General features: G+C 37.9%; 1 protein-coding gene across 1 annotated transcript in view; it reads right to left on the bottom strand.

Annotated features, from left to right (window-relative positions):
- The window catches only part of BMPR1B (bone morphogenetic protein receptor type 1B), a 161,925-nt gene that overhangs the window by 129,116 nt on the left and 20,027 nt on the right, over positions 1–12,782 (bottom strand). The window contains exon 2 of the mRNA XM_045536733.1: positions 2,022–2,116. The gene's annotated coding sequence lies outside the window, so the exon portion shown is untranslated. The remainder of the gene's footprint in view (positions 1–2,021; positions 2,117–12,782) is intronic.

The following is a 12,782-nucleotide window of genomic DNA, read 5'->3' as shown; positions in this document are numbered from 1 at the left end:
AAGTTAAATTCATTCATCTTGCTTCAATAGATTATTGACATACAATACAAAAGGGCCTACATTACTTTCTTACAATATGCCTGCATATAAAATGTTACTTATAAATATGATAAATAGCCAAGATCAGAATTGACAATATAGCCAAAAATAATATTGAGAAGGTAGTTCAAGTTTTAAGACACACAACCGGCCTTCAACAAAAATACATCTCATTTTAGACATTATTAGCCAATATCACAATTTTCTATTTCTTCTCTCTATTAAAAGGAAAACATTCTTTAGCTTCTCTTTTATTGTAGCAATTTATTTGCCCTGTTTTCTGCTCACAATTTCAACAACATACATCAGAAATGAAACCAATAAAAAAGGGTAAGAAATCAGTATCACATAAGTATTTATGTAAAACATAAAGCAGAAAAAAATAAAAGATGCCAAATAAAGTACTGAAATTACAGTCTTGGTCATAAAACATTACCCAAAGGCAGTAACTAAGAAAAATTTATTGATGAACTTAGCCAGGTAGCTTCTTTAATTGGGAAATGCCCATCCCAGATCACCACAGTTATATTTTCAAAATAAACACTGTTATCAAAAATCTAACAAACCCACTAATAAGGTAAGGCAGAATTTGAAAAAGTATAAAGAAAAAGATTGATTCCAGAGGACAAAACAAGCATGAAATCAATGTTAAGATATACTTCATACTTAGATATCAATTGGACCAAAACATTTTGCATCATTTCAAAAGTCATATATGCATTCCACAAAAGTGACACTGCACTGCTACTGGTCACATTTTAAGGTACACAGTTTACACTGAGACCTATTTCACCTGCTGTTTTGGATCTGGTTCACCCCATTTTAGAATGAGCTGTTGTCTGCATACATATTAGCCCTAACACAAAATCAGTGCCAGAGTATTAACTTTTCCTAGTATCTCCATTGGCCTGTAGCTTAAACTCTATAGCAACATTAAGTTTCTTTAAGTTTATTTTTGTTTTTAACTTAAACACGTAACATGACCTAAAAATTTTCAAACTCATGCTAATGCTGATAGTTCCACAGCCTAAAAAATAATCAAAGAAACTTTCAGCATGTCAGTAAATTTCACCTAGCTAATGCCGCAGTTCTAGCAAAGCCAAATATGTACTTTCTAATCCATCTCTAGTAAACATAAGCATAAAAGTATCTAAATTTCACGAGTGTTCCAAATTAGAAAATACATAGGAAACAATTCCCTTCCATCTCCCTCAGCAACACTGTTTTGGATGATAATCTGGGACATCCAAAACAAGAATGAAAAATGAACATTTTACAGCTCTATGAACACACGGAGAAACATGTTAAAGTGCTACTATGTGATGATTGCAAAAAACCCAACCGTTACATAGTAGGAGATGCTCATTCTAGTTTAATGCCTGGCACAGAGTCGCAGTTTATAAGGCACCAACAGCAAGTCACTTGGACAAGCAGGACTTGTCAGTGCTTAAGTTCTCACTTCTCATCGCTCCCAGGTCCCCTCTGTTGCCAAAGGTCGTGACTATGTCACTTCACTGCACCATGACGCGGATGTTGGCTTCTTTTTCAAAAAGCCCCCACGTTGGCCGTGTTCCCGGCTTCCACACGATGACACTGTCCACTACACCTGCACATGGCTGTCCCAATTTTGCCCCTAGATTCCATTTCTAGACCCCTCACTACTGTCCACTTAACTGATAATGATGTTTTCATACTGACATGCAAGTAAATAGGCATTTACCAACTTGAAGATCCGGTGATGGACAGAATGAAGAGACAGAGACTTACTGGGAGGACACATCATGGAACCGGCCTTGGAGAGCTGTCCCCACCACTCAGGAATGCAGGTGGCATTCTCAGTGGCAGCACACAAGACAGCATGGCAGCCCCTCCCTCACAGCGTCCCCATGCCACACAGCCCTCTGCTCACCCAGGCCGGCACCCAGCGGGGGTGGTGGCATTTAGAGGCGAAGCGACACCCAACTGGCTAATGAATTACTCACCTCCTCACTCAGGGCAGGCTTGCTCCTTTAACTTTTTGTTTCCTCCCTTGTCATAGCTCAGCGCCAACTGGTTATGATTCAGCAGAAGTTTGAACCTGAGAGTTAAAAAAAAGAATTTTTTTTAAGAAAAAAAAAAAAAAAAAAAACAAAAAAACTGGACATGCAAGTGCCCTTGGCTGCAATCTTTCTCTCCTCGCCCCTCTGTGGACGGGTTTCTCTCCCCCTGCGAGGCAGCTATGCAGTGGCCTGTAAATATTGACGCTGACACTTGCTCAGGGCTGTCCTTGCTCATGGCCCAGGTCTGTGTCACTGAACACCGCGGTTAAGGCTCCGGCGAAGTCCCCAGCTGCTCAAAGCCGGGGATTGGCTCGCTCCCCAGCAGCCCTGTGCCTGCCTGGAAATACCATTTCGCTGCCAGCTTTACAGATGCTGTGGGCCCTGCCTGAGGCCCGGGTCAGGCACAGAAGGGCAATTATGAGGTTTGTCTGGAGAACTGCAGCTCTCCTCAAGCAGGTGGAGAAAGCAGGGGGGCTGGGGAGAGTGGGAGACAAGAAAGGAGATACTGCCTTTGTCTTAGCCAAACAACATAATCTCGAACCCCTTAGAAATGTCAGTCCGTCAATCAAGCTTCATAAAACTGAATTACTACATCTTATGAATGACCAAAAGACACAGGAAAGCTTTTCCATAATTGTTTTTAATATTGGTTCTCACTGAAGAAGGCTGTAGTGACTAATTGGTCACAAAGAAATGCTTTGCCATAAGTTTGTTTCCAGAACAATAGAAATGCACTGGAAAGTATACTATTAATCAGACAAATTGTGTATTTGAGGAAAGAAGCTAAAATATAATCTAAAAAGTATAAGGACTCAACATACTACATTAACGTCTACACATTTACAATCATGGCAATTTGCATCATTTTACTTTTTGTTTTTCAGATTAAGGAAAACTCTAAGCCGTGACACTGGAGTATGCAGTTTGCAGGGGGTATGACCAAGGTTTGCACTATCTAAATATACCACCTATTAGTTCCACGGTGTGAATGATTAGAAAACAAATCAAGCCCATATTTTGGATTCTTCTTGACAAGGATAATCGTTTGTTTGCTTTCCTGAAATCTTCTCCCTTGATTAAATCAAGGGTGAAGGAAACTTTGGAAATAATCTGGCCACTTTGGTCATTTTACAGATAAGGACAATCAACCCCCAGGCTGGCTGCTCTTTGCCCGTAGTCACGTGGCAACATGGTGGCAGAGCGACACCAGCGTCCTCGCCTTACACGCCCAGTGCTGTGCTCCTTCTAGCAGAACAGTGGTTCTCAAACTCCTCTTTAGGCTCATCCTCCTGTGAAAACTTCCAGAAACCCTGGCTAGTAAATGCAAATATTGCAGCCAGAAAAATAACTAGCATACAACAAAAATAGCCTTGTAGCGTTTAATTGACCGAAAAGAAAATAAAGTTAGACACAAAAATTAACTGTCATACGACTGAAATCCATCTTTTCTTACTTCACTCAATAATTAATATTTGTCCAATAAATTACCTTATTGCCAAGAAAGGTACATAGCTAGGTGGTGAAGAAGAAAAGATAAAATGTTGTTTCTACTCTCAGTGACCTGACAGTCTAATTGCATGGGAAATAAAGTTAATTATGAACAATGCATTGAATACAGCGATGAACCCTACAAGGGGGCACTGAGGGATCAGGGAAATGGGCATCTGGGTCAAATATGAAGTGGAGGGTGGAGGGTGGGGGTGTATAAGTGGGGGGTGAGGAGTGAGGTCACTCCTCACTCAGGATTCCTGGATCTTAAAGAATGAGCAGACGGCAATGAGGCAAAGAAGGGAAGAATAACACAATCAAGACAAAGGCAGGGAAGAGCAAGATGTATACATGGAACATCAAATAGTTATTTCTTGCTGGAACACAGGGTGTAGACAGAAAGTAGCTAAAACAACAACAACAGGGCGAGGAGGAGGAAGGTGATGAGGGATTTTATAAACCAGGTTAACAAACTTGGGTTTTATAGAATAAGACAGGCTACCAATCTTCAACTGTTTTTGTTCAGAGACTCTTAACAAGAATTTTGAAAAGTTATGTAAGCACTTAACATCATCGACATCTATAATTTTCCGCCTATGGTAAAATATGTACATGCAAAGAATTGAATTTTTACCCTGTTGGAAATATTGACATTTTAAAATAAAACTCACATCAACTATTTTAAATATACTCAATAGACTCTAAATCTATAGTAATTTAATGCAACCATTATCTATTTAAATAATACACACATACTTCTTTTGACAGCTGAAAATTTTACATTGTATTTTATTTCCTTGACCTTTATTTCTATCTCATGTCCTTATAGAATTTTTATGTAATACATTTTAGAATTAGAAGTCTTTATTTGTTCACCCTGTCATACTTTCCTGCAATAAAAATGTCATGTATTAGTTAATTTGTAATTGTTAAATTTTCTATGACCCAGAACAATGCATCGTGGAAACATTTGGGATGGGTAAGGGGCTGCTTTTCTTTTGTAAAAGAGAAAAAGCATTGTGAATAAAGCATTGCTCTCAGCCAGATCAATGAAGAGTTCATGTCCAAGTTGAGAATCTGGACACATAGATTTAACTCCATTAAAACTACCCATTCCATTGCTAAGTGAAAGAAACCAGTCTGAAAGGCTATATACCGCAGGATTCCAAATATAAGACATTCCCAAAAAGGCAACACGATACAGACAGTAAAAAGTTCTGTGTCTTCTAGGGGCTTTGGCGGGGTGGGGTAGGATGAAGCATAGGGGATTTTTAGAGCGTTGAAATTTCTCTGCGTGATGCTGTAATGGCAGATGCATGACACTGTACATTTGACAGCGCCCACAGAACCATCCGACACAAAGAATAAACCCTAATGTGAACTACAGACTTTAGTTCAGTCTCTTCCCCTGTCTTCTCAAAGCATGTGGTCTAGAGGGAATATTATTATTATTCATCGAGTGATTGCTGTCTAACAGAGGCTTTAGAAATATTATTTCTAGCACTAAAAACCCTGACAGATGGTTACCCTTTTGGCTTTAAGATAAAGAAAATGAGGCTTAGAGATAGTTATTAAGTGGCTTGTCTGAAGTCACAGAACTCATAAATTATGGAACTGGGATTCAACTCAAATTTGTCTGACTATAGTATCACGCACTGACTTTGTATCAGTCACTTAAGTAAGAGGTAGAGGTTGCCCGGGCCAGGCAAAGAAGTGGATTAAGTTGTGTCTTTATGAAGGCAGAAAGAACTGAAAGAGCCTTACCCCTGCGTTTCTCCCAAGGAACTGCTAGAATTTTAATATTGAATATTGAGGAGTAGCAGGAAGACACGATTGGCAAATTAAGCAGTGGATGAAACTACAGTAACTGACATACCTTATGAAGAAGAACTCAACAGTTTTTATCTTCAATGTGACTGAAGGGTAAGGAGCACATGAAGAGTAGAAGGTGACTCCTCTTTGGATGCATGGTCTCTGCCAAGGAGGCAGCATGTGTTTGTTGGCCATCAGTCCATCTTCTCTTGAAAAGTTTCTGTTCACTGAGTTCACCCCCATTCACCTGGGCAGGTGGGAACGGGGAGGAGGGGATGGGTTTATCCACACCTAATGGGTGAGGTGCGCACCATTTAGGGGATGGACATGCTTGAAGCTCTGACTTGGGTGGGGCAAAGGCAACATATGGAACCTAAACATTTGTACCCCAGTAATCTGCTGAAATAAAAAAAATTAAAATTAAAAAAAAGAAGGAGGGAGCAACTTTGGAACAGGGAGCTGCCGTTGCTTCTTTCTCAAGTTACACTGCAAGTTATATACGTGCCTTCGTTTCCTCGTCAATAAAACAGGTTTACTATTAGTGCCTGTACCATTAGGAGTCAAGACTTCATCTTATTTTATTGTCAAATAATTTATTTTGCTGTACAGATACACCAGGTTCTATTTGTCCATTCATCAGCTCATTGACATTTGGGTTGGTTTCCACTTTTTGGCTACTCGGAATAATGCTATGAACAATCACGTACAAGTTATTGCTTGAAATTGTTTTCATTACTCTTGAGTAAATACCAAGGAGTAAAATTACTAAGTAATACGGTAATTTTAACATAGCAAAGAACTTTCAAACCCCAACATGGTGGCACCATTTCACATCCCCACCCGCAAATGCATGAGGATTCTAATTTCTCCGCAGCCTTACAAACACTTGTAATTCTCTTTTCTAAGAGCTATGCTAGTGAATGTGAAGAATTTCATTGTGGCTTTAATTTGCATTTTCCTAATGACCAATAATGTTGAGCATTTTTGCATGTACTTATTAGCCATTTGGCTACTTACTCTAGACTTCCACTCTATTTAATTTCAGAAAACCTGAGGACCGAATAAAACTTAAACTACATTTTTAAGGGTCCAACAAAGTTGTACCTGGCCCAAACATAGCCACTCACTTGTTTCCTGAATAAATGAATAATAAACAAATCAAAGATTAAGGAATGAGAAATATTGGACCAGTATACTGTTTCAGCTTTTAAACTAACTAAATTTGAATTCTTATACAGTTTCAATAGAAATTTTAGCAAGGACAGGAAGCTTTGGGAAAAAAATTCCGTTACAAAGAAAATGTGCTAATCCTCTGTTCAGTAGTATGATAAATATCTACATTGGTATTTTTAGTTTGGTAATAATAAAATACTCTCTCAGATCAATGTTAGGAAACTGGAACGGTAATCCAGTTATAGTAATACTTTAATTCAATGCTTCTTTGAAGGTAGAGGTTAAAAAAGAAGCTACGTAGTAAATGATTTTAAAATATGTTGTCGACAAGCTTAATCAGATGTGAATACTACAAATTTATCTAAGGCTATAAAGAATGAGGCATTCCTCAGAGGCAAATGGGTACAAGCAAAATATCAGTAATCCAAGCTTGTCCTCATTTTTTACCTAAGGGAATAGGTGACTTTCAGTGCCAATGACGGAGGAGAAAGAAAACTGACCCTACAATGTGCCTAGTTAGAAGTAAACTACAAAGCGTTTTTCTCCTTTTTTTCCCCCTGTAGGGGCCTAGGATTAGTCATATCATATACAGAGTCACTTACCTTTAACTCTAAGGTTCTTTGTTCTCAAGTAATAAATAATTTGGGCTCCTGGGACCCCACAGGAAAATTATACATAAGTCTACTGACCTTTATTGCTGCCACTTTATTGTAAGTACTTGCCCATTATTAGCTTGAGAAGGACTGACTACACAGTTAATAAATAGGTCATTTGTTCTTTTCCACTGGAACAATGTCGTATGTAAATTGAAAAGAAGGAATATACTAAACAGGGTAAACACAGCAAAGAATGTGTGTCCTTTAACTTTTATTTGACATTACACAAAACTAACACCAAACTAAACTAAAACACCTTATCATTTATGAATAGAAATTGTTCTGAAATTCATAGTGCATAGAACACATATAACCAGAACCAATAATAAAGCTCAATTATGTTGCATAAAATAAAGTAACAATATAGTATAAAAAGCATCAGGAACATCAAGTTATTTTTATGTTACAGTTGTTAGTGCTTGGACCTATATCAAAACTTCCTCAATTTCTTTTCATGCTTAATAATAATACCTGAGTTTCTAGTTATGTATCAGTATTTCAATTTGTTTTTCTTCTAGAGCCACACATATATTTCTATAACCTGAAAGACAATCTCAAAAAGTGTTTTGACATAGTATCTATTTGCAATATAATTTCAAGCATTTTCTACTTTTTAAAAAGTCTGCAGTTCTTAAAATCATCATATACTAAATCGCTAACTCGAAGTTTTTCTAAGATCACTCCAAAATGGAAATTAGACTAGGTCTGTGACAACAAGAATCTGCATAAGAACTTTTAATTCCATTAATCTCTGAATCGTTCTAATATCCAGGTGATAAATCCTTGTCAGACATTTCAAACAAATTTTTTCTTTCATTATAAAGATGTAGCTAAACTCTCAGTATTTGTTTCTTCTTTTGAATTGATTCATTCTGGGATCTGATCATTCATACAGATACCCATTGTGAGCAATATGTCATTAATGTAATGGAATATTTATTTCTAGAAAACAATGCAGTATGGTTTGTTAGGCAGTGGAAGTGGGATCTCAAGAATAAAAAGGGTCTTTTCCAAGGAAGGCGGGGTGACAGAGGTGGTCCTGAAAGCATCCATGCCAGAGGGGTTCATGTCAGCTGCAAGGAGAGAGGCGAAGGTTGGGGAGTCCCTAAAACAAGCCCAAGTCATGAGTTGCTTACGATGCCACGAAGAAAATCCCAGCTAGGAAGGAGGGTACAAAAACCAGCCCCATGGTCTCATTGGGGAAGGATGAGCCCGCGACTACCCAAGAATGCCTGTCTACCAAATTCAGGCTAACTTTTTTGCCATTTATTAATCATATGGCAATAGCTCATAAAAATATCACTGAGTGATTAACCTAGGCAGTGAAAACAGGAACGCACATTAAGTCTGATAATTCATAAAAGAAAATAAGACAACACTGGTTTGTTTTACTGTTCCATGATCAATACCCTTTCATAGGGAGGATTGAAATTGTAAAAAGCTAAGGAATATCATTATTCATTTTAATACCATACTTTTCTAATCAAAATATATTTCAGAAAAAAAAAGAAGAGGAAATAAGAAGAAAACAATAAAGCAAACTAATTTTAAAAGAAATGAATGAAACATCCATTACTCTTGTTTGCTTCACATATAAAACGTGGTTATTTCTACTCACTGTCCTGACTGACAGGGCCTGAAATTTTCTTGAAATGTGATGTCAAAAATAACTAAGGAGTAACGCAAAACAGAAAAGACTAAAAATGAAAAATCTCACTTTTCCTTCTATACTGTGGTAGATCTGAATATTGTCAGGTGCGATGATGCATTTCCAAGAGTTGATTAAATGAAACTTTGAGGATGGAAGCCATCTTTTCTGTTTTTGAGAACTTTACTTTCAAGAGACTAATCTGGAGTAGGTGAAAACTGTATAGAAATGCAGTGAAATTTTTTCCTCCTCTAATTTACTTCATTCTGGTATTAGGCCTACACTGAACAAGAACAGAGCTGGAATTAAACCGAGGATAGATGGGTAATAAAGGTAGGAAAGGTAAGAACATTGCTTCCCAGCCTTTTGGCTAAGATCAAGTGAAAAGGGAAGAACAACGAACACCCTTACAACTTTTTCTTCCATGACCCAATAAAGAGATAATAATGTTAACAAAGAGCACATCAATTTAGTAATCGACCTACTTATAATTTTGTTTTGTTTTAAAAGCATTGCATCATTCTATCAAAATAATTGTTTTGTATAAATACTTGTGTTCAGAAAAGCATATACAAACTGTTAGTCATACCTGATGTTTAATTAACACCAGCAGAGAATATGAAAGAATATTCTCAAAGTATAAGAACCTAAAAACATGTCCCTCAAGGCTAAGGGATCCAGGTTGATGGGCTAAAACCTTCTCTCATATTGTCTAACTCCTAATGGTTTGTACAAATCTAACAATTCACATTTATATAGCACTGTACGTATTTTTTTATTTCAGCTTATTATGGGCATACAAAGTTTAGGTTAGGTATATTGCCCATCCCCCCCTACCCACCCCCAGTCAGAGCTTCAAGCGTGTCCATTCCCCAGACAGTGCACATGGCACTCACCATGTAGGTATACACCCATCCCCTCCCCCCACCCCCACCTCTGTCCGATACCCAATTGGTGTCATTCCCAAATGTGCACTTAGGTGATGATCAGGGAAACTAATTTGCTGGTGAGTACATGTGGTGCTTGTTTTTCCATTCTTGGGATACTTCACTTAATAGAATGGGTTCCAACTCTCTCCAGGAGAACAAAAGAGATGCCATATCACCGTTATTTCTTATAGCTGAGTAATACTCCATGGTGTACATATACCACACTTTACTAATAACAAGTGCTCTTGCAAATGTTCTGTCATTTGATCATCAGGGCAAGCAATGAGAAAGTATCCCTACTTTACATATGAGGAAACCGAAGTTCAAAGCAGGTAAGGGAATAGCTCAAAGCGTCAAAAGTTTGAAAGACGTATACGTAGAAAGTGAATTCAGGTTGTCTCACCTTAAATCCTGGGCCCTTACTACTATATTTTTCAGTAAACCATAGGAACATATCTCAGTAGAAATTATTTTCCCACGGGAAAAGATAATAATTCCTAGGAGAGAGAATGAGGTCTTCCAATTTGGAGCATACATATTTTTCTTGATAATGGCAATACACACACACACACACACACACACACACACACATACCCCATCTGGAAACGCACATCGCTGGAAATGCCGTGTGCAGACCTTGCACACTTCTGTCTCTCCATAGAATGACCTCCTGTAAACCTTATCTCTATGGGGTAACATTTAAGCCAGTGCAGAACTATATCCAAATACATGGGAATGCAGATACAAATTACAAGAAAGAAAATTACTTTGAATGCTGTGACCCTGGTATTAAGACCCTACTCCTCGTTCTGGTTGCTTGCTGTCTCCTTCTCAGAAATGTGACAACCTGCTTGATTTGCGCTGGTAGTAGTGTTTCCTTCTGAAAACAGAAGGGACAAGCACATACTTGTTCCCAGCAGCAAAGCTGTGACAATACTGCATACTTCAGTATGACTTCGGGGGACCTGACCAGCATTTCTGTCCTGAGCACCCACTCTTCTTCCTCTAAGTTTCATCATCTTTGTGACAGAAAATGAGTCCGTAAAAATACATACATTTCAACTGTGTGATTGTCCTTTTGAAGGACCTGGGTCATCTAACTGTCAGGTATAATCATACATCATACCGTAGACATTTGGAAGCAGGATACAACCCAATAGAGCGATCCTAAGTAGCATTTAAGTGCTAAAATTATGCCAACAGTATCCATGGAACCAACACAGCCTCCACACAGAGAATTTTAAATATTTATGTGCCCAAACACGACTGCATTTTGTTTTGGGTAGAGTAAGGAAGTTCCAAGTGTACTGAAGAAAGTTATCGTTGGGTTTACTGGCAATCAATATCAATTAAAAGCTACATTTTAGAATGCATATCAGGTGTTACTGGAAAATGCATCTATTTGAATAGCAGCTATGGAGATAAAGTTTATCAAAAAGGGTAAATAATGTATAACAAGTCCCAAGTGAGTGATGAAAACCTCATTCAGATGACAAGGCATGTATCAGTTGGAAGCCAGGACTCAGACTCATTGGCACCAGCAATGTTTTCTTAATTTCCTAAGTGTGCATAACATCACACCCTTCCCCTCCCATTGGCTTAGTATTCCCTTGTTTGTTGCTTTATTCTATTAAAAACTATTTCGACTTACTTATTTTCCTGACAAAGCCATTTTATAATTTTAATTAGCAGGTCTAATGCTTCTCATGAAATATTTATTTATTTTGTGCTTTCATTCAATGAACACTTGCTGAGTACCTGTCGAGGGCCTGGCCCTGGAGACAGGATCCCTGTTTCCAGTGAAGGTAAAGGCTGGGAAGAGAGAGGGACTAGTGGCTGGAGCACTACAGTGTAATATGGCAATGGCCATGAGACAGACACACAACATAGAAAATATAACCTGTCTTGGAGGCTGAGTTCAGGGAAGGCTTTGTGGAGGGCAAGGTGACACATAAGTTCTCAAAAATAAAAGAGAAGTTAACCAGAAAGTATATGAAGATTTCAAATACAGGCCACTTTGGGAAGACCCAAAATATAGCTTTGGCGTGTGAACCTCAAGTGGCGGAAATTAGTCCAGACTTAATACAACCACCGTCAAATTTTCAGTTATGGGGCTACCACATTTCTAGGTCTACTTCCTCTCTGCCTATTGACATGACCACTCATTTCATCCTATGTCTTTATTCTAATTTTTAAAATTAGAATTTTTCTGAGGAAAAAAAAAATTTGTATATAATTATTTTTCAATCTGTATTTTTATTCATTTCTTCAAACAATGTTTATTGAGCAACTTCTATGTGACAGTCTTAGTTCTGACAATTGGAAATCAGATGGTGAACCAGGCAAGCCAGGTTTCTGCATTCACGGACTTTAGGTTCTAGTGGGGAAAGAAACACTAACGAATGAACATGAGAATATCTCATAGCAAAAAAAAAAAAAAAATGCAGTAATAAACATAAAACAGAACGTGATAACATTTGGGAAAACAAAGCTTTATACAGGGGGGTTCAGAAAAGCTTTGCCTGAAGCAGAGCCCTTGGAGCTGAGGCCTAAATGAAGAGAACAGGCCATATAAAGATCTATGGGAAGAACATTCCAAGCAGAAAGAATTGCTAATGGAAAGTTCCTTGGGTAAGAACAATCTCTGGTATTCAAGTGGTCAAAAAAAAAAAAAAAAACCAGAAAAGGACACATGAAGAAGTCAAATAAGTATATGGTGGCTGAAAGATATAGATATGAAGATATAGATATGGTTCTTAAACTGTGCTGTACGTTAAATTCACCTGGGATGTTTCCCAAACTCCATATCCCAAACCAATGGAATCAGAGTAATTGGAGGAAGAATCAGGCATCGGTATTCTGTGAAGTTTTCCATATAATTCTGCTATGCAGCCAATGTTGAGAAGCAGTGATTTAGACCATGGTAAGGAATTTAAATTTTACTCTAATTACATAAACAGCCATTAGGGGATAGAAATTTTATCTGAAATTTCTGTCA

This window comes from Lemur catta, chromosome 24, assembly GCF_020740605.2.
Source record: "Lemur catta isolate mLemCat1 chromosome 24, mLemCat1.pri, whole genome shotgun sequence".
In the NCBI taxonomy this organism is placed as follows: domain Eukaryota; kingdom Metazoa; phylum Chordata; class Mammalia; order Primates; family Lemuridae; genus Lemur; species Lemur catta.
Note: the sequence above shows the minus strand (reverse complement) of the source record. Positions and strands in the feature narration are given on the sequence as shown.